Source organism: Perissodus microlepis, chromosome 22 (genome assembly GCF_051167445.1).
Source record: "Perissodus microlepis isolate ML-2025 ecotype Zambia chromosome 22, ASM5116744v1, whole genome shotgun sequence".
Classification (NCBI taxonomy): Eukaryota; Metazoa; Chordata; class Actinopteri; order Cichliformes; family Cichlidae; genus Perissodus; species Perissodus microlepis.
Window position 1 is genome coordinate 217,643 of NC_140481.1, and position 12,692 is coordinate 230,334.

General features: G+C 39.3%; 1 long non-coding RNA gene across 1 annotated transcript; it reads left to right on the plus strand.

Annotated features, from left to right (window-relative positions):
• The first annotated feature begins 5,137 nt into the window (after positions 1-5,137).
• On the plus strand, positions 5,138-9,389 carry LOC146362325 (uncharacterized). Its single transcript, XR_014799168.1, has 3 exons — positions 5,138-5,253; positions 6,659-6,761; positions 7,857-9,389. It is a non-coding gene; the product is annotated as an uncharacterized LOC146362325 (long non-coding RNA).
• The last annotated feature ends 3,303 nt before the right edge of the window (positions 9,390-12,692 follow it).

Consider the following 12,692-nt stretch of genomic DNA (forward strand, 5'->3'; position numbering starts at 1 on the left):
CATCAACACAGCCCAGAAGATCACTGGCTGCTCTCTGCCCAGCCTGGAGGTCACTGCAAACTCTCGGTACCTCAGCAGAGCTGGCAATATCATCAAGGACTACTCTCACCCCAGCAATCAACTGTTTGAACTACTACCGTCAGGCCGACGGTACAGGTCACATAAAACCAGGACAAACAGATTCAGGGATAGCTTCTTTCCCAGAGCTATCACCGTAGTAAATAAGCACAAAAACAATTGAACCTGCTTAGCTATACCATACCGTCACTGCCATTATATTATGCTGCTATTCATACACTGGAAGCCAGTGTAATGAACGTAACACTGGTGTAATGTGCTCTCTTTTTCGTGTCTTAGACAACTCAAAATACTGGGTCAAACTGACCCAGAACCGTGACACCCAGACAACGCAGTCATCAAGTTTGCAGATGATACCACCGTGGTGGGGCTCATCTCTGGGGGAGATGAGACGGCGTACAGAGCTGAAGTTCAGAGGCTGTTAGATTGGTGTGTAGATAACAACCTGGACCTCAATACCACCAAGACAAAAGAACTGGTAGTTGACTTCAGAAGGAGGAAGTGTGAGCTGCAGCCTGTCAGCATCAATGGTGAGTGCGTGGAAAGGGTCTCCAGTTTCAAGTTTCTGGGTGTGCACATAGACACAGACCTCCAATGGAGCTCTAACATCTCTGCGGTTTTAAAGAAGGCCCAACAGCGTCTCCACTTTCTGAGAATCCTCAGAAAAATGGACCTGAAGAAGGAGCTGCTGACCGTCTTCTACCGCTGCTCCATTGAAAGTGTGCTGACATATTGCATTGGTGTGTGGTTCTCCAGCTGCACCAAAGCACACAGAAAGGCACTCCAGAGGGTCATCAATATGGCCCAAAAAATCATTGGACATCCTCTTCCCTCCCTGAAGGACCTGTACAGCACTCGCTGTCTCAAGAGGGCACGCAGCATCCTACGGGACTGCACACACCCAGGACACGGGGTGTTTAAGCTGCTGCCGTCTGGCAGGAGGTTCAGGCTGCTGAGGTACAGAACAAATAGACTCAAGGACAGCTTTTACAACAGGGTGATAGCCCTGATCAATGCAAACAGCTGACCTGACTGGCTACCTACCTGGACTTTTTTTTTGGGGGGGGGGGTAACAACGGTAAAAACAGTAACAATAATAATATTTATATTTATAACAAAATGCAATAAAAATTAATGTGCAATAATAACAGTGTGCAACACAAATACACTTATTCTTCTTTTTTATTACTAAGTTATTATACTGTGTTGTGTTGTTTGTGTTGTGTTGTGATGTGTCGTATCAGGTCGTGTTGTGTTATATGTAGTGCCGACATAGGACAGTTTTCCAATTTCATTGTACTATTGTACTATGTATGACTGTGCAATGACAATAAAGAGTTATCTTATCTTTAAAACAACAGGGTTGAATTCATAATGTCTGTTGCCTGGTGGCATCGACCAGCCAAACATCTGGGGCGAGTTGTGAAAGGTCCATTGAGGTCCAGGCACAACATTGCCCACAAAATTAATTCAGTTCATGTTCTAGTAACCTTGAGAAACACTCATGTTTTTCCCCTCATTAATCCAAATTCATTGATTCATCATTTAGAAAACTGGAAAAAAAACACTTAGAAAGTCTTCAAGTAAATGAGCTCTACTACAACTTTCCACCTTATTTTACTGAATATTCATCGTTGTCTGCAATTTATTATTTTAACCACTGATGTCTGAAGAAAAGAAAGTGTAATCTCACAGATAATGACCTGTTTGTAGTATTGGGCGGCAGGTTTTCCATTTCTTTATACCAGTGATATCAAAGTGAGGCTGCAAGAGGTCGTTTATAAATTTGTAATCAGCTGTGTAAGATGGTAGACTGGTATCACCTGCATATTAACCTAAACATGATTCATGGTGTGGTCTCCCTTCACTTGTGACTTCTTGACATTTGTAAACATAATAGACCAAAAAATACATTATATATAATAGTGAATGACACAATCGTATTATAGGTTGGGAGTATGCTTCTGCTGTGAGGCCGCTTCCCCACGTGCTTATGTAATTCACCAATGGACCAGTTTGTTTATACAAAATACACTTTATATGTTGTGATATATTCCTTATGTGTATTTTAGAGACTGAATTGCTTGTAGTGAACATTCGTATGAACTGTTGACATGTGAACAAAGCATTTAAAGTTATTCTATTTTATTTGGGAATAGGCAGAACATCTTCTCTTCCTCCATATCTGTCTGTCACAGTTCTGGGTCATTTCACCCAGCATCTTCAGTTTCTTGTATTTTGGTATTTATCTGTATTATGGTTTATGTTCTGATTCTTTAGTTATCCCGTTTTGAATTTTATAATCTTGTGTTTCAGTTTATGGTTTTGTTCTCAGGCTTTGTGTCTTGTGCCCTCGTGTTTAGTTTGGTTTATTTCAGTGTTCCTTCCCCACCTCACCCCAGATGTTTGGCTGGTTGATGCCACCAGGCAACAGACATCATGAATTCAACCCTGTTGTTTTAAACACTGGTATGAATGTAAACAACTCCAGAGTTGACAACACAAGTTTTGAAGGAGCAAATTAGAGCCTTGCCAGCAGCTAATGCTCCTTTAATTACAAATATTTTAATGTATATCAGCTTTTTTGTATTAAGTTTGAATCTTCTTGTCTTCATGTAGCTCAACATATCAGAGTCTCAGATTTGATCTCTTCCAGTAAATAAAAGGAACTGGGTGAATTTTTGGCCCTTTATTTTAATTCAGTTATGGCTATTTTAAATACAGTTTGTTCGATCCAAAATACTTACTGGGAGACAGAACACCATCAGAAGTTTTGTATATAATAACAGATGAATTTATGAAAATGTGTTTTGTTTTAGTTTGTTGTACTTTCAGTATTTGTAAAAATAATGTACATGAAAAATATTATCTGCCTTGTGTATGAGAAACTGTAAATAAAATATTTGTTTCACCAATTCAAAACTGAACTTTCTACATGTCTCCAAACCTTCTTCAGAGACTGAACATCCAAATGTTTTAGAGACCTTAGACGTCTATCTTTCCATGTTAACTTGAGCTACAATCCTCTATATTCACTATCACAGTATGAGACCCCGTGTCAAGCTCGTGTTGTCACAGTCTACGTCTCACTACGTCTGCTGATTTTTTTATTTTTTACAAATAACCACTGCACATGAAGATAAATCCACAGATGCATAAACCAGCAATCATCTTGTGGTGTGTCTGTTAGAGAGAGAGAGTATGTGTGTTTCTTTGTCACCATTGTACTTGATGATGAGGGTGGGAAGCTGCAATAACGGCCCCCAGGAGCCAGAGGCAGACACAGATGGATCCAGAAGAACCGGGTCATCCAGCACCTCCAAGAGTAACAAAGACCTGAGGCTGTGGATGAACACATCAGTGGAATTCAATGGTTAATTAATCAATTGATTATATTCATATCTGTGATTCCCAAAGAGAATAAGGACATAACAGGATGTGGGGAATATAGACCAACGTGAAATTGAGAAACTATTGTGCTGATGAAAAGAAGCATTACATTCGTTTAGTTTGGGGTCAAAACAAATGAAAGAAAAATAATTTTCTTCCAAAAGTTTGTTGGAGAATTCTTATTGTAAAAAGTGACAGTTATACAATCTGTAAAGGAGAATTAATTGGATGAGATTTTTGGAAAGTTCTTATCAAATCAATTAGTTGCCTCCACAAAGCAGGTGCAGACTTATTGTTAAAGAGTTGAATGTGGTTCAAATGGCATCTGATCTAGAAATATGTAAGATCTAATGTTCATAGAGTTTATATAACACCACATGGGCTCGTCCGGGAGTTGAACCCGGGACCTCTCACACCTGAAGCGAGAATCATTCCCATAGACCAAAATGCAACACGGGAGAAGAATGTATGAAAGATTGTGTTGAAAGCTGACTGAATGTCCTGCAGCTGTATGTGAGGCATTCAGGGAACACTGCTCATTTAGAGATCTGTTTCAGAAGTGTTACAAATGCACACAGTATGATCCACAAGTGCAAACTAAGATTTTAAAAAGTCTTCATCTTCAGTGAATGTTGTGTAACTTCTGAGGACTCACAAGCGTGCGCTTCAATCCGAACACAAAAACAAAACAATGTGACCACACGTAAAACTGTTTGACAAATTCCATAAAAGATTCACGCTCCGGTGGATGCATCAGAAAGCAACTTGGAATTAGTATCTTGGCCAAGGATATGTGGCATACAAACTGGAGCAGCCAGGGATCAAACCACAAAGCTTCTGATCAGAAGGTGACTTGTGCTAAATCTTGAGCAACAACAACCACACTGGGATGAGCCAGTTTAGACATCCAAGATAAAATGTCACATTGGTTAATTACAGAGTTAGGGATTGTTACATGGAAGACAAAAGAAATGTTCCTATCTCGTGTGTTTCTTATTCAGAGATTTCATGGCTTCATGGTGCAGATGAATGACTTTTTGCACCAACCAGGCCGAGTTTATCTGCAAAGCAACACAAGTTATTGTGAGGTTCATCAATCAACCAGTAAAAGATCTAACCTTATTCAGTGGGACCAAGTATCTATCTATACTTCTCCTATGAAAAACCTTCTAAAGCTCTCTATAATTTTACCTCCAAAGTTCATCAGCAAACAGTTTGAATGCCTGTAATTATCAGGCTGTACTCAAACCCATTAATTAAACCTGAAAACTGTGCTGTGACTCCAAACCCAAGTACCCTCCTGGGAAATTATGGCTAATGTCACACTTTGATCTGATGATAGAGAAGTGTGTCAGTGTAACCTTTATTAAATCAGGCAAAACAACATGTATGCTGTGGCGGCCTGCAGAAAGCAAAACCTCTTAAATAAATGGAGCTAATGGTAAGCTGAAGACATCTGATGTTTATGTTCATGAATAAAACACACTGACACATTTTGTCTTATTTTTTATTGTTTATTAAAATACTTTCAAATCTCTAGTTTTAGCTCACAAAGAGTGAGACTCAATTAGCTTTTTTCTTTCATGAGAAATAGTTTAAGACATAAAAAAGGAATGATGACATTTAGGATATTAACCATCTAGTCCAGCAGGTGGCGGTAATGCACCTTAAAGCTTTAACCGCCAAAGAAAAACCCAAAAGAAGAAGAAGAAGCCGCAGAGTTCCCGCTTGATTGCGTTTGTGTTTTAGTTTATTGTTCTGGCTCATCTAAAGAGAAGCACTAAGGTAACTTTGATCTGAGTTCAGTCAATCTTGAGTTTAGCTCCTGAGTGAAGTTTTCTGTTGCTCTCCTCGGTCTCTGTGAAAGAAAAAGCCTCTACATCAAGTCAAGCTGCTATAAACTAAATTACAAGAAAATATCAACAAATGCTAATGAAACACAGAGAAGAAAACAGTGTTATTATTAGACGAAAGCTTTAAAATGAGCTTAGTGTAATCAGAGATTCTAATATTTTTTTGGTTTCTTACTAAGTGCTAGTTAGCATCTCTGGGGCACCTGCACAGTTTTTGAATGCAGCTAGCTAACCAAGCTAGCTAGCGCCACCCTTCATCCATTTAAGGTAACTTAAATTCCAAAAATTCCAACATGTTGGCTTAAAAGTGCTATAATAAAATACATTTATGAGAAATATAAAAAGAAATGTATTCCAGGCTAAAACACAGCTGCCTTTGTCTTATCAGCGCAAAGTTGTGTCGGCCCACAGGGCATGTGATTGTAAAAACTGGCCTCACTCTGAGAGGCCTGTTGTTAGAATCATTTCAAAGATTATTTGATATATACTGATCAGTATTCAGCGAGTGAGTCTGCTTAACTGTTAGCAAAATAATAATGATAGGCCAGAGATACCAGAGATGCATTTTTAAAACAAATACAGCCTCGAACCCTAAGAGGGGATCTGTGCTCTAATTTTATCACATTTAAAAGTACTGCTGATTTTTTTAAGCTCCATCATTTTTTGGAGGGTGAGATAATTTTCATGTTTGCAAACAAATCTGAAATGGAGGAACAAAGATAGATAGAATAGAATACAATAGAATAGTCTTTTATTGTCATTGTACATATTCAGCTAAATTGTGGGTGCTCCATACCAACTGTGCTTGGAAAACATAAATAGTAAGACAGCTAGAATAAATGACAGAGAAGAGGAGTAAATACAAAGAGGAGGAAGGCACACATTAGAGGACAGGTTTCAGAATGCTTGAAAGTAGTGCAGTGGACTTGATCCATGTATAGAATCCAAGTGTGGGTGGACTGAGTGATGAGGGTTATTCAGATCATGGCTCAGATTTCTACACCCACTCAGACAGGATAATCTTGTACGGCACACCTGATCATTTCTCATGACACACGTATGTGCCCCACGGCACACGTATGTGCCACGGCACAGTAAACACTGTAGTAGTTTTTGTAGCTCCATTGATTGTTTTGTGTTTGTTTTTGGCCAGGGCATTCTTTAAACAGGAATTGCTCTCCTGGTACTGGTGTGCCATACTGCTAAATTTGGTATCGGTGCTCAAACCAAGTTGCCCACCCAGGGAAGCTAAATATTTGTTCTTTGTGTTCTCAAATGAACATATGAGACACTTCAGTGCAGTGTGGAGTCTAACAAAGATCTGTTTTGTGTCCCAGCTGATCAGCAGGAGGAGAAGAGTCTGACGGAGCAGCAGAGGAACAACAGCTACTTGGACTCAGCTCAGCCACTGCAGAGAAAACAATGAGCTCAACACAGAAGGTGGCAGATACTAGTGTTAAGAAATACTCCATTAAAAGCTGAAGTACCGATATATGTTTTATGCTAAACTAACTGAACCTTGTGCTATATTAATGCAATGTAATAATAATGTAATAATACAATGCAGTAAACAGTAAACTTGCCTGCTTATCCTGCACTAACCTGCAGAGGATTTTTACGGCAGTCTTTAAATCACACTGTCAGACAAAATGCACACAAAGAGTTGTGTGTTTGCTGATGTTTGTTGAGCTGATAGAAACGCTGCATTTGAAATTACCTGCCACATAAAAAATATTACTCCATTCTTTCTTTGTTGTCTTTGTATTGCTAGATGTTGAAATACAGCGACTGCACCTTATCAGCACCTGCAGTCGTTCAGGTTCTGTGCCAGAAAACATAAACACTGGCCCAATTTAACCCCTGACTAAAGCACACAGTTTTGCCTCTTTCATCTCTTATGATTAGTACATGATCATGATTGGATTTCACGTGTTACTGTTTAGGCTCAAATCGATTTGATCTTTGATACCTGCAGTGATGAAATAACTCCCCTCAAATGCCTTAAACCAGAAGTAACAAGCCTGTTTTGAAAATGTAAGGAGTAGAAAATACAGATTTTTTTCTTTTTTTTTTAATGTAGAGAGTAAAAGTAAAAAAAACGTCAGGTTACAATCAGACTCTGACATCATCCTTCACTGAACCAAGCTAGTAACTGTTACATTTCATTCATTATCATTGAATAAATTAGAAAATTGTAGAAATATATAATAAGAATCAGCAACAGGAAATATAAAAAAAGTACAGACCTGGTAAACATTTATTACTATTCTGAGTGTGTTAGCATTAATATTTGTGTACAAGCAGGAGGGATGGGCATGGTTTTAGAGTGTTTACAGTCATTAATTATCTTTAACACCAGGTTGGATGTAATGTGTTACTACTACCAGTAGGTGGGGATAAGAGACCTTTAAGGTGTTTGGTGCCACACTCCACCTTCAGGTTTAAAACTAGTGTTAATGGAGGGAGTTTGAAGCTTCATTTTGTTTAATGACTGCATTTCACTCACTGCCTCTGCTTGTATCTCTGTCACTGCAGGACCAACATGGACCGAGAAGTCAGCGCTCTCAGGAGGCCGACAAACCTCACAGAAGAAAGAGAGAGAAAAAATACACCCGTGATGAGTGTGGGAATGGTTTTACTTCGAAGTCTAAACTAAAACAACATCAGCTCATCCACACTGGAGAGAGACCGTTCAGCTGTGACTTGTGTGGAAAGTCGTTTTCCTGGAAGAAAGCCCTAAAAACACACCAAGTCGTCCACAGTGGAGTTAAAGCGTACAGCTGTGATCAGTGTGGTAAAGCTTTTACTCAAAGTAGCAGCTTACAGAGACATCTAGTTTCCCACTCTGGAATTAAGGCATACAGCTGTGACATCTGTGGAAAAACCTTCAGCCGGCTATGGAGCCGAAATATACACCTTGTTAATAGGAAAATTGTACTTAGTAGTCAGTATAATCTTTTAATGATATAAGTTTGCATATGGTAGAATGCTGCATGTAATCATTTGTGTGTAGAAGTATATAGTTGGTGGCATATTGAAAGAATGTCTCATCCTAGGAGGTCTGTAACATTCCAGGGTGTTCTGGCTTCACCCCCACATCCTAGGAGCATGAGAGAGGTCGTACCTTGTCTCATTGTTTTACGGTAGGATTAACGTAGCTATGTCAGTTTTAGTTTAAGTGCTTTTTTACATATAGATGAACTGTTGGATTTTCCAGACCAGCAGGTTAAGGGAAGTCGTTTATGGGGCCACACTCTGACCCCACACACGCACACACACCTCCACATTCCAATGTAAGGAACAAACGCTCACTGAAGTATAAATAAAGACCGGGGCAGTTTCTCAGTGCGAGCCTCAGTGCTGGAGGCTGCCCTTGCTAGCAAGAAGTTCTGTGTGTTTCTCTTCTCTGAGTCTTTACTGAAGAAGTGTTTTAGAGTATATTTCTTAACATTATTTGGTCCTTCGTAGCCGGAGCAGAAAATATCAGAACTGTTATCTGTGACTCTGTTCCAGGATCCAGCACTGATTCCTGACGCCGTGGGGAGCCAGCACCGAAACCTGTACACAGCCCTCTTGGACGAGGAGAGAGCCCCAGGACGTTAAATTCGGGTCTGGGCCGGTGTTTTTAATCTGGTCCACGGCGGTGGGATTCAGTCCGATGATCTGAATCACCAGTGAGACGTCGGAGAGTGAGAAACACTATTTTGGTATATAAAACGGCCGCAAAGGTTTAAAGAAACGTGATAAATTAGGTTGGGTTCGCCGAAAGGAGCTGAATTAGACTTAAGTTTTAGAGGTAGCTGAAATTACTTCGTGACAAATTAAAATACGTTTAGGCAAATGAAAACACGTTGAGACAGAGAAATTAAAATAGGTTGGGTTCGCCGAAAGGAGCTGAATTAGACTTGGGTTTTAGAGGTAGCCGAAATTACTTCGTGACAAATTAGCGCGCGAATGTCTATGTGTGTGTATGTGTCTGGAAGTAAGTTGATTTTACAGCACAATACGCTGCTGAACTACTTCCATTTTTGTTTTCTTTGCTGAGGCTCACGTGCTGGTGACAATAGAATAGAATAGAATAGAATGCCTTTATTGTCACTATACAGTTGTACAATGAGATACAGAGCATCTCCTACTCAGTGTAAACATGCTGGGGGGGGGTACAGTTCTGCAGCGCTATGTACATATGGACAAAGGAGAACGGTTGAGTTTCATCTCATAAAACTGATACCGCTTCACCGTTAGGGTGAAGTTGAAGGCCGTATCAGTAAACCACTCTAAAGTCAAGCGTGCCAGCGACGGCCCAGCAAAATCTTTGAAAATGGGGGATAAACAAGCAAAATTAACACCTGATGAGAAATGTTTAGAAAAACAGCAAGCCGGAGCAGGACTAATCCAAAAGAAAGGGAGAGGAATGCATAGTGGAAGAGCAAGAGGTAGAGGCAGAGCTACACACACACCAAACAGTGGCTTTAGTACTACATGCTGGAGGTGTGGAAAAGAGGGACATTTTGTACGTGACTGTAAGAAACAAAGAAGACAGTAACTCAGAATAGGATAGCAGCTCAGGTGAAGAGAGCAGTTCAGACTAGGAAGAACGTAATAATCCCTCCCCCAGTGAAAATTAGAGATCACAGTAGTTTAAAGTAGTTCAAAAAGGGTTGGAAACAGACCCGACTGAATAGATATAAATACAAGAGGAATAAAGTAAAATAAACAAAAGGCTAAATTACAACTTAACTTTAATGTATTCAAACTAATAATAGCAAGGATAACAACCTATAAACTGGTATTAATAATGAAACATAGTTGGGATGAAGATCATGCCCAGAATAGAATGAATGAAAGCAGATAATTCACACAAACACATATTAAATGAAATAGAGGGATGCATAAAGTATATTAAGGTTGTGTCATTGTTCAGCCAAGGAAAGTGTGTGAAAAGGAAAGTGTCTCCAGCTTGAGAAAGAGTGAAACTGCAGATCACCCACAGCCCTTGGTGGATACAAAGTAAAATATAAATAACATATTGTAATATACCATTGCTGTTATATAAAAAATAATAGCATTAATGATGAAATAATATTAATATGAAGAGGCACCTCAGTCAGTTATGATGTGAGGTGGATAATTGTTGAAAGTAACCTGCATTAAGCTTAGGGTTGCTCAAATTAAGTACATATTGAGATGGAGTGAAATAGGTAAATATTTTAACTAATTACGTGTATAGAGGCACTTGACCTGTTTGAAAAACTGTCATCCTAATATGAGCCATTGTTGAGATATAGAGCACACCTGTGAAAACAACTAATATGCTGAACCCGGTATGAAACAGCTGAAAACTACATGATGGAGAAGCTGAATTGAATATGAAACCACTGTGAGGTTGCGTTGTGGTCTCTTCTGAGCTGATGAGCAAGCTACACATTATCAGATCGAGAGCTGCCTGAGAACTCTTCAAAGAGAGGGAAACAGAACTATGATAACTATGATAACTGGAGTGTGCAGAGTTTCCGTGAGCAGTTTTCCTGCATCTTGACTCATGTGTGTAGAGTGTTCATAGCATCAGCATCATGTTTTTGTTTATTTGTTTTGTTGGTTTGAAAAATAGTTAAATAAACTTGTGATCATATTTATGGATCACCATGGCACATGCCACTGGCCAAATGATTTATTTACGCAGATGAACAAGTGAGTGTGAATGTGTCTGACGTCACAGTGTTTTTGTGCACTGTGTAAAAGTAATTGCCTCTGATTGTGAGAGCGGTGATTCTACAGGTCACCAGCTATTTAAAAAAAAAAAAAAAAGAGTGAAAAAGAGACAAAATTTACATTGTAGATGAAAAATAATAATAGGAAAAAGGTTTTGTGTTGATCAGCCAAGAACAACTACAATCTAATTTTCTGCTTTTAAGGAAGGACTGTTCACAAAAACAGAGAGAGAGAGAGATGTGTGTTGATTAATCAGTGATGATAATAATGAAAATGTCTTAGTTTGTCACTTTCAGGTGAAAAGCAGACCTGAATCAATTTTCCACATGCAGCGGTCGGAAGAAAGTTATAGTTTAACATCATTGGAAACATGCAGGCCAAGTTTCTGGCTAACTTATTTACAGCACCATGTGTCCCTCAACCTCACAAACGAGCTCTCACTCCTCCCTGAAGACAAGGAATGCAGCTCCAAAGAGCAATAACATGGCAGATAAAGAGACAGCAGCAAAGTCCTGAGCAAAGAGACCCAGCAAGCAGCAGCAGTGTGGACAAACTGCATCAGAGAAGAAGAGCAAACCCATCATCCTGCCTGATTGGATGAATGGCACTGTGTTTCCAACAAGCTGCAACTTCACTGTGCATGTGACAAGAACATTTGAGGAGAACTGAGGAGACTGTTGGAGTTTGACATTTGCCACCTTTGGAGTAAAATGGCAAGAAGAGACAGTGAAAGACAGGACAAAGCTGAAGGAGAACTGCCGGCTGTTGGACTGTTGAAGTGGGAGAGGACAACAGAGTGAGAGGAGTGGTGAGAACACATAGGAATTTTGTTATTTAATGTGGGAAATCAAAATTTGGGTTAGCAAACCAGGGGAAAACAAAACTGACTGCTTAAGTGGAAAATTGAGAAGGAGTCTGAAACACTGCGAAAAGAAACATACAAAATCACACACACAAGCAGAACATGCATTAACCCTACTAACACTTCCAAACACAAGAGAGCTCATGAAGATTAGACAACATCTTAAGCATGTGAGTCTGTTTACCATCTTGTCCAAGTCACTTAGTGTGATGAGAAGTGATGCAAAGATCAGTGGACTCATAGCACATCAGTTACAAAATGATTAAATAATAGCAGAGAAGTGTGTAGGAAAGGCAGCTTTAAGAACATGCTCTGCTGGATATGCAGCTCCACAGACATGCATTAAACCTGCCTAATAATACAAACACACATGCAATGAAAATTAGCTTGTTATCTCTCATCAGTGTTAAAATAGTGTCGATTTTAACACTGCCGACACTTGTTATCAAATACCGAATTTATCCAATGCAAAAAATTGACTCTCTAGGTTGCAGGACAACAGTTTTAACTTTCGTGGGAAAAAAGATTCTGGTTTGACCAACCAGTGATCAGACAATAAATTTAGTCGTTGATATAGTAAATTGGGAGATGCTTCCTGCTTGATTGATGCAGCGCAAGTAATTTACTGTATGAGGGAAATTCTATTTTTGTGATAAGATTTTGAACATGCATTTCTGTTGTCCTGTCATCTTAGTGGGTTAATAGCTGATATGCAAATTAGTTGATTGTTCTTAGATTAAGGAAAGGTGACTGAATTCTAGCACGAGTGAATGGGATGTGTTGGAGTTTGTTGTGTG